Source organism: Schistocerca piceifrons, chromosome 8, assembly GCF_021461385.2.
Source record: "Schistocerca piceifrons isolate TAMUIC-IGC-003096 chromosome 8, iqSchPice1.1, whole genome shotgun sequence".
In the NCBI taxonomy this organism is placed as follows: domain Eukaryota; kingdom Metazoa; phylum Arthropoda; class Insecta; order Orthoptera; family Acrididae; genus Schistocerca; species Schistocerca piceifrons.
In genome coordinates, this window is record NC_060145.1 from 32,155,453 (window position 1) to 32,168,703 (window position 13,251).

Genomic DNA, 13,251 nt, shown 5'->3' on the forward strand with positions numbered 1-13,251 from the left:
GCTGGTAGAAAGCACTTTAGCTATTGAAAAGTGGTGTGCCTTCCCTCAAGTGTTACGTTCTGTAAACATCTGAGCTCACAGGAGTCCCCCAGGACCCCGCGACGCCAGCCAGACCAATGCCTGCACTTTGTGGCCACCTGCTCTCTCACTCCTCCGAACACAACACACACACACGCACACGCACACACACACCATGTTGCATTTCCGTCGCTCACCGCGACACATCGAATCGAATTTCCTGCTGCAGGATAGCGGAAGTCTTGATCGATGACGTTAAGAAAATATTCCAGTGGAGGCACTCTTATGCCATCTTCTCGGGCCGTACGTCATTCCGAAACTAAAATATTCTTTGTGTCAGTGGTCTCAAACCGAGACAGAGAAACACCGTGTAGGAGTAATTCCTCTGTTAAATGAAATATAAAAACTGTCTTTTTCTCCAGATGTTAACCTTACCCGTTGATTTCTGAATAGTATAATCGTGAACATTCAGAAGGGTCCCAGAAGACACTTACTTTCCTAGTCCTATGTGAATTTTTTTCTATAGTTTCTCTTTCTACGTTACGCTTTATCATCAATCCACGATCAGTAGATATAGCTGCCAGTCCTTCTTCTTCTGTTAATGTTAAGCCGAAATGAACTGATGTTTCCATGAATGGGTTTCGAATCCTATCGTACTGGTCAGAGTTGAACGATGGGAAATATGAGCTCAGTTTCTCTTCTAAACTTATTCAATTACCTACTACTCTTCGAAGTATTTTATGCACGTACTCCTTACCAACGTGAAAATTTCCAAGTTACCGTGAACAGCTTTTCTTTTCCGTGTTTGTAGTTTTCTGTGAAACGCTTTGATTTTGTCGATGGATGCGAGGATATTTTCTTCTTTCCTTTGTATGCTAGTGATCAAAATATTGAACTGTTGAAATACACTCCTGGAAATTGAAATAAGAACACCGTGAATTCATTGTCCCAGGAAGGGGAAACTTTATTGACACATTCCTGGGGTCAGATACATCACATGATCACACTGACAGAACCACAGGCACATAGACACAGGCAACAGAGCATGCACAATGTCGGCACTAGTACAGTGTATATCCACCTTTCGCAGCAATGCAGGCTGCTATTCTCCCATGGAGACGATCGTAGAGATGCTGGATGTAGTCCTGTGGAACGGCTTGCCATGCCATTTCCACCTGGCGCCTCAGTTGGACCAGCGTTCGTGCTGGACGTGCAGACCGCGTGAGACGACGCTTCATCCAGTCCCAAACATGCTCAATGGGGGACAGATCCGGAGATCTTGCTGGCCAGGGTAGTTGACTTACACCTTCTAGAGCACGTTGGGTGGCACGGGATACATGCGGACGTGCATTGTCCTGTTGGAACAGCAAGTTCCCTTGCCGGTCTAGGAATGGTAGAACGATGGGTTCGATGACGGTTTGGATGTACCGTGCACTATTCAGTGTCCCCTCGACGATCGCCAGTGGTGTACGGCCAGTGTAGGAGATCGCTCCCCACACCATGATGCCGGGTGTTGGCCCTGTGTGCCTCGATCGTATGCAGTCCTGATTGTGGCGCTCACCTGCACGGCGCCAAACACGCATACGACCATCATTGGCACCAAGGCAGAAGCGACTCTCATCGCTGAAGACGACACGTCTCCATTCGTCCCTCCATTCACGCCTGTCGCGACACCACTGGAGGCGGGCTGCACGATGTTGGGGCGTGAGCGGAAGACGGCCTAACGGTGTGCGGGACCGTAGCCCAGCTTCATGGAGACGTTTGCGAATGGTCCTCGCCGATACCCCAGGAGCAACAGTGTCCCTAATTTGCTGGGAAGTGGCGGTGCGGTCCCCTACGGCACTGCGTAGGATCCTACGGTCTTGGCGTGCATCCGTGCGTCGCTGCGGTCCGGTCCCAGGTCGACGGGCACGTGCACCTTCCGCCGACGACTGGCGACAACATCGATGTACTGTGGAGACCTCACGCCCCACGTGTTGAGCAATTCGGCGGTACGTCCACCCGGCCTCCCGCATGCCCACTATACGCCCTCGCTCAAAGTCCGTCAACTGCACATACGGTTCACGTCCACGCTGTCGCGGCATGCTACCAGTGTTAAAGACTGCGATGGAGCTCCGTATGCCACGGCAAACTGGCTGACACTGACGGCGGCGGTACACAAATGCTGCGCAGCTAGCGCCATTCGACGGCCAACACCGCGGTTCCTGGTGTGTCCGCTGTGCCGTGCGTGTGGTCATTGCTTGTACAGCCCTCTCGCAGTGTCCGGAGCAAGTATGGTGGGTCTGACACACCGGTGTCAATGTGTTCTTTTTTCCATTTCCAGGAGTGTATATCGGCCAAATACTGCAATCTGGTAAACGAAAATTCACTCCGAAGGAGGCTGCAAATATGTAAATGTTTCATTTCTTCGAAAAACACGAGAAGTTCTTGTCGTAGGTCATGCACACGGGTAAGTATTTTCCTCCTCGACAGCGACCTGACTTCTGTGTTCGATACAAAGTTTATCGAATAAATGGGTTTTGACAGGTCTTGTTTTAATAAAATTTTATATCCGAACCACTTTCTCTAAGACTTCCCTAAATTTTTCTCCCAATGTTTTCACTATTAAGGCCTCCGTATGAAGAAAGCAGTGACTGACGGTAAGATCTACATTTTATTTTTTTTACAAAAGTAATAAAGCCCTTAACGCAGCCTACCACTGAAGGGGCGCCACCTCTACAAATGCCTATATACGACTTCCACGTTAACTGCCACTTATTAAGTTACTCTTTTAAAATGTTGAGAACGTCCTCAGCTTTAGTTGACCCATTTAATTCTCGGCAAAAAAGAAACTGATTTACTATTTGACCTTGGTTAATGAAATGGACAAATGCTAGGTCTTACAATTGATTGGTAATGTCTGTTGATTCATCAACTTGCAATGCAAAGTTTGAATGCTTGTGTTTATTACTGCATACTTTTTTTTTCAATATGGGTAGATATTTCTATAATACGCCTGTGAACTGTATTATTCAACAAAGAAATATTGCTTATTTTCATAGCTGCTGCTTCATTTCCTAGCCTCGTCATGAGCATTTCTTTTTTTTTTTTTTTTTTTTTTTGCAAGCAGACAAAATAAATGAGTCACCTATAGTATAAGTTTTCATCCTCTTTGCTGTTAGTTCAGAGACTTGGTAGGAAATGATCAGAGCTTTATCAGAAACAGACATTACACTTTTAAAAGAATTTGCTGCCCTTGTTTGCTGTTCAGACATACTCTTTAAATAGCTTACAGGTTTATCTTGCAAGTGTTAATGCATTGTTTTAAAATGTTTGCTTAGTTTACCAAGAGGCAGAGATTCATTTGCCATTTTATACCCACATACTTAGCATAGTGTGAAAGGGTAATCCTCACACCCAGTCCAAGCGTGACCATAGCTTAAGTAGCTTTCATTGTAATTGCGAGTGGGCCGCTGTTTTGCTTTTCTACTTGCACTTAGCGTTTGTTTACGTCCATAATCTGATTCTTCGACGGCTGGCTTGTTTTTCAGAAATCTGTCCATTTCTTTCGATAGTATTTCGCACATAGGATTCACTTCTACCACTTCGAAAATAAGCTGTACGCTGTTGCACGAATCACGAGCCCCTCGTACGCTAAACACACCTCACAAACATATCACCTGAAAGGTCTGTGATAACGTCGAGGGCACAACAACGGAAACGCGTTTTCCTTCTGGGTCTGTATTCTTGTGCCTCCATGGGTTTACAGTGCTGCTAACGATAATTTCCAAGTTCCGTTAACCTTGCTGGAAGTTTGTGTCATGAATCCGATGGGCCACCATACTGCAGTGGAAATGACGCTGAGAAGTTGCAAGACTTCATGAACAATTACGATTATGTTCACATGTGCTACTCATCTATAGCAAAGAACATGAAATGAAATTCTTGTAGTCACGGACAGCTGGTGGTCAAACAATAAGCAGCTCTCATAGATAATTTCCTCTCCCAGATTCCCTTTTTAATAATATTTTATTGACAACAGAAAGGTATCCATTTTCAATAAAAAAAATTGAAAAAGTGGCTGGTTGCGGATGTTATCTATAATTTTTTGATACACAGTTGTGGTAGCTACATAGCTCATAATGGTCAATAATAATAATATGTAATGTACTTCATACATGCTGTTCCGATGCCACTCAGAGCTAGATGGAATAGGTTCGCAATCACTGGAAACGACAGAAAACCTTCTGAATTCTATGGACAAGTTGTGATCACATGCACAGCGCACAAGGCTCAATTTCAGCATGGCTACCATCAAAAAAGGACAAGGTACATAGGCAAATAAACTGCGAAACAAAAGCACGACACGATCAGATAATATCCGTAAGAGTTTCCGCCGGAAAAATCCGTCAGTCGTCAAATATTTTTTCTCCGTTTCTTCCTCATTCTGAACATTTGGATCTGATCAGAAATCCAGTAACGCTTCATATCACTGAGGATTAACTCAGTGTTTATTTACAAACATTAAGAGCGACACAAGCGTCGTATCGTTCGTTTACGGAAAGAAGGCATGGGACGAAGCGTGCGAAAATAATTTGCACGGCGCCTACAGGGCGAAAAGTGGTGGGAGGGGGGACGGTTAGGAAAATTTCGCGACCAGTGCTAGTAATCCACGGATACCCGTGCGCCTGGTATCTACCAGAGACTAAGATAGTTATATTTTACACACAAAAGGAAAAAGGGTTCGCTAAAAGCACATGCACATTCTTTCTATCAAAATTTGTGAAATTAAAGTAAGGCTATTGTAATGCAGTTATATTGCAATTGAGTTGACGAAAACGGCAATTGAGGCATTTATTAATTATGAATGGCCATGAAGCATTATGCTGTAAGACACTTGCTGTCCATTGTTGCAGTCTTGGGCTGCAAGTTTTTTGCAACGTATCAAATAAGTTACTGTGTTGGCCGCACCAAACTTTACCATGGATAAAGTGCTACATTTGCAAATACGGTTACACTGATTATTAAATATATTAATCACTCCCACCACTGCATATTGTTATGATTGTAGCAATCTGACAGTTATATGACCATTCTGTGTGTCCAGACCTTCGATCATAAATATAATAGACTGGCCCTGACGTCATTTTCGTGGCTCCAACATCTATGGGCTAAAGTCACGTGAATGCTGGCAAAACATGGTTGTTTCGTGTTGCGATTATGGCTGTACTCAGCGTTTTGTCGGGGGAAATGGCATTACATTTCACGTGTAAGTGTTTCTATGATAGTGCAGATGCGTTTATTGAAATCTGCTGACGTGGCTTTTATATGTTTTATACACTTGAAAGAGAGTATCACGTAAATTAAAGTGTTGAAAGTGATTTCTGTAAAGTCAGACTCATATTACATTTTGGAAAGTATCTGTGATAATTCGATTACAGAAGTAAGTATAACTGTTTCTCGTTCCTACTCATAGTTTCCCTAAGGATGAAACCTGAAGGCAGCTTTGGATACAGGCCCTCAAACGGAAAAACTTCAAGCCGTCTGCACATACGCGCCTTTTTGTATATACAAGTGAAATTATAGTAAGGTAAGACCACCTATAGTCGACACATGAAGAGAATTTTTTTCTACCTTCTAATACTACTAAATAAATGTAGGCTCCAAAATAATTTCCTGAAACTTCAAAGTCTCACTTTTCATCTAAAATATCATTTTTTTAAACTGATAGTTAAAACTTTTGTAAAAATAGTAGCAACTGAACCTTTGAAGTGCACCTAAAATTGATACTCTAAAATTGACCTGCTCCTAAAGTCGACAATTTGGCACCTATAGTTGACATAATTCCCACATCCTATTTTCTTTTATAAGTGACTAGAGCTCAAAACGCGTCCAATCCAGTGTTTAAAGTTTTGACGCGAGCCCACTCTTACTGTTTAAAAGAATTTTAACGACATTTTACTTTAATTGATAGTTTATAGTAATTTGGTCCTGCTGCCCACCAGAGGGGCGTTCGATGTATTTGTTAGATTTTGTAAATGGCACTGTGAACAAATCCAGGTGAAATGTAGTTATGACATAATTTTCCGCAAATAAAAAAGTAATTTTTGTTGGAAGTGTTTGGCAGTCAACTGAGAAATGTGGGTAAATTACGATACAAACATAGGATGGCAGACCGCTGATTTGAAATCCCGCCACGTTTTGCCAACAGTCACGTGGTTTATGTTGGAGCCACACCAGCCCTATAGCTTCTGCACAGCAAGGCCAGTATACTAGTATCTATGGTCGAAGGTCCAGACCGCAGCTTTCTGCCATCCGAATAATTATTTTTCACGCCCCACTGCGAATTACATATTTCCCTAGAGTTCCTTACACTTCTCTGTGGTGTAAGGGGTGACCTCGATGGGCCAGCAATGGCTTTATCATCACTCATTATTTTGAAATACCTCTGCCCAGTTCCCAAACAGCCACTACTGTTAGATAGCTAAGACAGGCAGCAGTGGAAGAGAGAAGACAGCCAGCATGAAACCAAACTGTAGTATTCGACAAACCTTAAGGACTCGTTCCGTATTACCTGTCGTGAAATGTATAAAATTGAATAACTATAAGTTCTTTTACATTTGGTCACATGTCTGCCTAAAATATTACAGGGCGCACCTGTAAATGTTCTAGGGCGCACCAGTGCGCCCTGGCGCAATCTTTGAGAACCACTGCAATACTATTTTAATTCTAGGCTCACCTATAGTCTCTCTATACCTTTTACCTCATGGTTATGATCTCGACTTCAGTTGTTCTAGGCAAACAATGAGCAACTGTTATAAAAAGAGGGCAACATCGGTCTTTTACCAAATGTTAAATAAACTAATTACAATTGCAATGGACAACAATAATGGGGCAAGTTACCATGAAGCGATTCGCAAATGTAGCGGGAGCTTGTAATCTTATCACTGGGATGGCTTCATTTGTTAACCTATTCACTGAATTCTGCTGCAACTATTAATTCAATTATTGTGCCAATAGTTTGAATTCTGGGGTGAAATTAAATTAATTAGGATTAGGCAAAGGAGGGATGGTTGAGAAATTGACGAAATTTAGTTTACTGACAATTGGCATATGTTGTTGTTGTGGTCTTCAGCCCAGAGACTGGTTTGATGCAGCTATACATGCTACTCTATCCTGTGCAAGCTCCTTCCTTCCGAAGTAATTACTGCACCCCACATCCTTCTGAATCTGCTTAGTGTATTCGTCTCTTGGTCTCCCTCTACGATTTTTGCACTCCACGAAGCCCTCCAAAACTAAACTGGTGATCAATTGATGCCTCAGAACATGTCCTACCAACCGATCCCTTCATCTAAACAAGTTCTGCCACAAACTCCTCTTCTCCCCAATTTTAATCAGTACCTCCACATTAGTTACGTGATCTACCCATCTGATCTTCAAGATTCTTGTGTAGCACCACATTTTGAAGGCTCCTTGTCTAAACTGTTTTATGTTTCACATACACACATGGCTACACTCCACACATATACTTTGAAAAAAGACTTCCTGACACTTAAATCTATACTCGATGTTAACAAATTTCGCCTCTTCAGAAACGCCTTTCGGGTCATTGGCAGTCTACATTTTATATCCTCCCTACTTCGACCATCATCAGTTATTTTTCTCCCCAAATTATAAAAGTCATCTACTACTTTATGTGTCTCACTTCCTAATCTAATACCCTCAGTATCACCTGAGTTAGTTACCCTACATTCCAATATCCTCATTTTGCTTTTGTTGATGTTCATGTTATAGCCTCCTTTCAAAACACTGTCCATTCCGTTCAACTGCTCTTCCAGGTCCTTTGCTGTCTACGACAGAATTACAATGTCATCTTCTCCATGGATTTTAATTCCTACTCCAAATTTTTCTTTTGTTTCTATTACTGGTTGCTCAATGTATACATTGAATAACATTGGGATTGGGTACAACCCTGTCTCATTTCCTTCCTAACCACTGCTTCCCTTTTATGCCCTTCGACCCTTAAAACTACCATCTGGTTTCTGTACAAACTGTAAATAGCCTTCCGCTCCCTGTATTTGACCCCTGTCACTTTTAGAATTTGAAATAGATTATTCCAGTCAACATTGTCAAAAGCATTCTCTAAGTCTACAAATGCTAGAAACGTAGGTTTGCCGTTCCTTAATCTACTTTCTAAGACAAGTAGTAGGGTTAGTAATGCCTCACGTGCTCCATCTTTTCTTCAGAATCGAAACTTATCATCCCTAAGGTCGGCTTCTATCAGTTTTTCCACTCGTCTGTAAAGAATTCGTGTCAGTAATTTGAAGTTGTAATGTTCAGACCTGTCGGCACCTGCTTTCTTTTTGAATGGAATTATTATATTCTTCTTGAAGTCTGAGGGTATTTCGCCTGTCTCATACATCTTGCTCACCAGACAGTAGAGCTTTGTCAGGGATGGCTTTCCCAAGGCTATCTGTAGTTCAAATGGAATGTTGCCTACCCCGCGTTCTTGTTTCGACTTAGATCTTTGAGTGCTGTGTCAAATTCTTCACGCAGTAGCACATCTGCCATTTCGCCTTCACCTACGTGCTCCTCCATTTCCATAATATTACCCTGAAATACGTGGTCGTTGTACAGACCGTCTGTATACTCCTCCCACCTTCCTGCTTTCCCTTCTTTGCTTAGAACTGGATCTCCATCTGAGCTCTTGATATTCATACAAGTGATTCTCTTTTCTCCAAAGGTCTCTTTAACGTTCCTGTAAGCTGTATCTATCTTACCCCTAGCGAAATATATTCCTCTACATCCTTACATTTCTCCTCTAGCCATCTCTGCTCAGCCATTTTGCACTTCCTGTCGATCTCATTTTTGAGACATTTGTATTCCTTTTTACCTGCTTCATTTACCACATTTTTTATATTTTCTTCTTTCATCAATACATTCAGTACCGCTTCTGTTACCGAAGGATTTCTACTATATCTCATCTTCTTACCTATTTGATCCTCTGCTGCCTTCACCATTTCATCTCTCAAATCTACCTACCCTTGTGTTGTTGTGGTCTTCAGTCCTGATACTGGTTTGATGCAGCTCTCCATGCTCCCCTATCCTGTGCAAGCTTCTTCATTTCCCAGTACTTACTGCAACCCACATCCTTCTGAATCTGCTTAGTGTATTCATCTCTTGGTCTCCCTCTACGATTTTTACCCTCAACGTAGCCCTCCAATTATAATTTGTGATCCCTTGATGCCTCAGAACATGTCCTACTAACCGGTCCCTTCTTTTTGTCAATTTGTGCCACATACTCCTCTTCTCCTCAATTCCATTCAATACTTCATCATTAGTTATGTGATCTACCCATCTAAACTTCAGCATTCTTCTGTAGCACCACATTTCGAAAGCTTCTATTCTCTTCTTGTGCAAACTATTTATCGTCCATGTTTCACTTCCATACATGGCTACACTCCATACAAACACTTTCAGAAACGACTTCCTGACACTTAAATCTATACTCGATGTTAACAAATTTTTCTTCTTCAGAAACGCTTTCTTTGCCATTGTCAGTCTAAATTGTATATCTTCTCCAATTCGACCATCATCAGTTATTTTGCTCCTCAAATAACAAAACTCCTTTACTACTTTAAGTGTCTCGTTTCCTAATCTAATTCCCTCAGCATCACCCGACTTAATTCGACTACATTCCATTATCCTCGTTTTGCTTTTGTTGATGTTCATCTTATATACTCCTTTCAAGACACTGTCCATTCCGTTCAGCTGCTCTTCCAAGTCCTTTGCTGTCTCTGATAGAATTACAATGTCATCGGCGAACCTCAAAGTTTTTATTTCTTCTCCATGGATTTTAATACGTACTCCGAACTTTTCTTTTGTTTCCTTTGCTGCTTGCGCAATATAAAGATTGAATAACATCGGGGAGAGGCTACAACCACTGCTTCCCTTTCATGCCCCTCGAGTCTTATAACTGCCATCTGGTTTCTGTACAAATTCTAAATAGCATTTGGCTCCCAGTATTTTACCCCTGCCATCTTTAGAATTTGAAAGAGAGTACCAATCAACATTGTCAGAAGCTTTCTCTAAGTCTACAAATGCTAGAAACGTAGGTTTGCCTTTCCTTAATCTTTCATCTAAGATAAGTCATAAGGTCAGTATTGCCTCACGTGTTCCAATATTTCTACGGAATCCAAACTGATCTTCCCCGAGGTCCATTTCTACGAGTTTTTCCATTCGTCTGCAAAGAATTCGAGTTAGTATTTTGCAGCTGTGACTTATTAAACTGATAGTTCGGTAATTTTCACATCTGTCAACACCTGCTTTCTTTGGAATTGGAATTATTATATTATTCTTGAAGGCAGAGGGTATTTCGCCTGTCTCATACATCTTGCTCATCAGATGGTCTGAGTTTTGTCTGGACTGGCTCTCCCAAGGCCATCAGTAGTTCTAATGGAATGCTGCCTACTCCCGGGGCCTTGTTTCGACTCAGGTCTTTCAGTGCTCTGTAAAACTCTTCACGCAGTATCGTATCTCCAATTTCATCTTCATCTACATCCTCTTCCAATTCCATAATATTGTCCTCAAGTACATCGCCCTTGTATAGACCCTCTATATACTCCTTCCACCTTTCTGCTTTCCCTTCTTTGCTAAGAACTGGGTTTCCATCTGAGCTCTTGATATTCATACAAGTGGTTCTCTTTTCTCCAAAGGTCTCTTTAATTTTCGTGTAGGCAGTATCTATCTTACCCCTAGTGAGATAAGCCTCTACATCCTTACATTTGTCCTCTAGCCATTGCTGCTTAGTCATTTTGCACTTCCTGTCGATCTCATTTTTGAGACGTCTGTATTGCTTTCTGCCTGCTTCATTTACTGCATTTTTATATTTTCTCCTCTCATCAATTAAGTTCAATATATCTTCTGTTACCCGAGGAGTTCTACTAGCCCTCGTCTTTTTACCTACTTGATCCTCTGCTGCCTTCACTACTTCATCCCTGAGAACTACCCATTCTTCTTCTACTGTACGTCTTTCCCCCATTCCTGTCAACTGTTCCCTTATGCTCTCCCTGAAACTCTGTACAACCTCTGGTTCTTTCAGTTTATCCGGATCCCATCTCCTTAAATTCGCACCTTTTTGCAGTTTCTTCAGTTTCAATCGGCAGTTCATACATTGTGGTCAGAATCCACATCTGCCCCAGGAAATGTCTTACTATTTAAATGCTGGTTCCTAAATCTCTGTTTTACCATTAAATAACCTATCTGATACCTTCTAGTATCTCCAGGATTCTTCCATGTATACAACATTCTTTCATGATTCTTGAACCAAGAGTTAGCTATGATTAAGTTATGCTCTGTGCAAAACTCTACCAGACGGTTTCCTCTTCCATTGCTTGGCCGCAATCCATATTCACTTACTACGTTCCCTTCTCTCCATTTTCCTACTATCGAATTCCAATCACTCATGTCCATTAAATCTTCGTTTCCCTTCACTGCCTGAATAATTTCTTTTATCTCATAATACAGTTCTTCAATTTCTTCATCATCTGCAGAGCTAGTTGGATAATAACTTGTACTACTATAGTAGGCGTGGGCTTCGTGTTTATCTTGGCCACAATAATGCTTTCACTATGCTGTTTGTAGTAGCTTACCCGACTCCTATTTTTTATTCATTATTAAACCTACTCCTGCATTACCCATATTTTATTTTGTATTTATAACCCTGTATTTACCTGACCAAAAGTCTTGTTCCTCCTGCCACCGAACTTCACTAACTCCCACTATATCTAACTTTAACCTATCCATTTCCCTTTTTAAATTTTCTAATCTACCTGCCCGGTTAAGGGATCTGACATTCCACACTCCGATCCGTAGAAGGCCAGTTTTCTTTTTCCTGATAACGACGTCCTCCTGAGTAGTCCCCGCCCGGAGATCCGAATGGGGGACTATTTTACCTCCGGAACATTTTACCCACGAGGACGCCATCATCATTTATCCATACAGTAAAGCTGCATGCCCTTGGAAAAAATTACGGCCGTAGTTTCCCCTTGGTTTCAGCAGTTCGCAGTCCAGCACAACAAGGCCGTTTTGGCTAATGTTCAAGGTCAGGTCAGTAAATCATCCAGACTGTTGCCCCTGCAACTACTGAAAAGGCTGCTGCCCCTCTTCAGGAACCACACGTTTGTCTGCCCTCTCAACAGATATCCCTCCGTTGTGGTTGCACCTACTGCACAGCTGTCTATATCACTGAGGCACGCAAGCCTCCACACCAACGGCAAGGTCCATAGTTCATGGTGGGGAAATGGCATTTATCCATCCTAAAACTGGCAAGGGGGTAGCTGCGAAATTTATAATGCTTTCTATGCAATACATTCTACACATTTTGAACTACCTTGACGATATGATCACTATATGATCTAAGAGGTTACTCACGTGTTGTATTGCTGAACACAACACACAAAGAAAGCTGCACAAATAAAAACATTACCGAAAAAAATGACTGCTTCGTGAAAATTTTTAATTTACTTTACTTTTAATGAAACGAGGTTACAACAAAAAGTATAACGCCCAGACTTAACCGGTTCACGTAAGGTAAGAGGCGCGAACTTGTGCTCAGTCACAAATCATGAAATAGACATTGAAAATTAAATTAAATTACACCAAAGACTTACTGCAGTTGTGGTTATTAGCTTTCACTGAGTTTAGGACACGATCGAAAAGACACGACATTATTGCAACAAGTAGCGCCCACATGTGCCCAAGTACATCAAACAAAGAAAAGGCTAAAAATTATTTAAATAATGTACTAAAATTATCTGTTACGGCAGCAGAAAATTTTTTGCATTAATGAACAACAAATAAAAGCTTCTATCAAACGAAACAACGGCGAGAACTAAAGGTCCACACTCCACGCTCACTCACGACTAAGTCCCTACTTTCTATCACTTACTCCAGCAAAATCATGATAATTGAGCCGAAATTAAAACTTTCACTGATAAAATTAAGCTTAAAGTCCTCATCATTTGCGTTCTCCACGACGAAATAATACTTTCTAATACCATCCTTTTCTGCCCAAATATGAAGAGCTGCACCCGGCTCCGTCCGCTCACCTCCCCAGTTCCCACTAGACTAGGACGTAGCGTGCTACCGGACAATGCTTCTTCCGCTCCAACTTCGGTGGTGGCGGTATGACAACCACCCCTGTGAGCAGCCCGACGACTCTTACTCAGCCAGCTAGGATATCTTTTGGAGCTA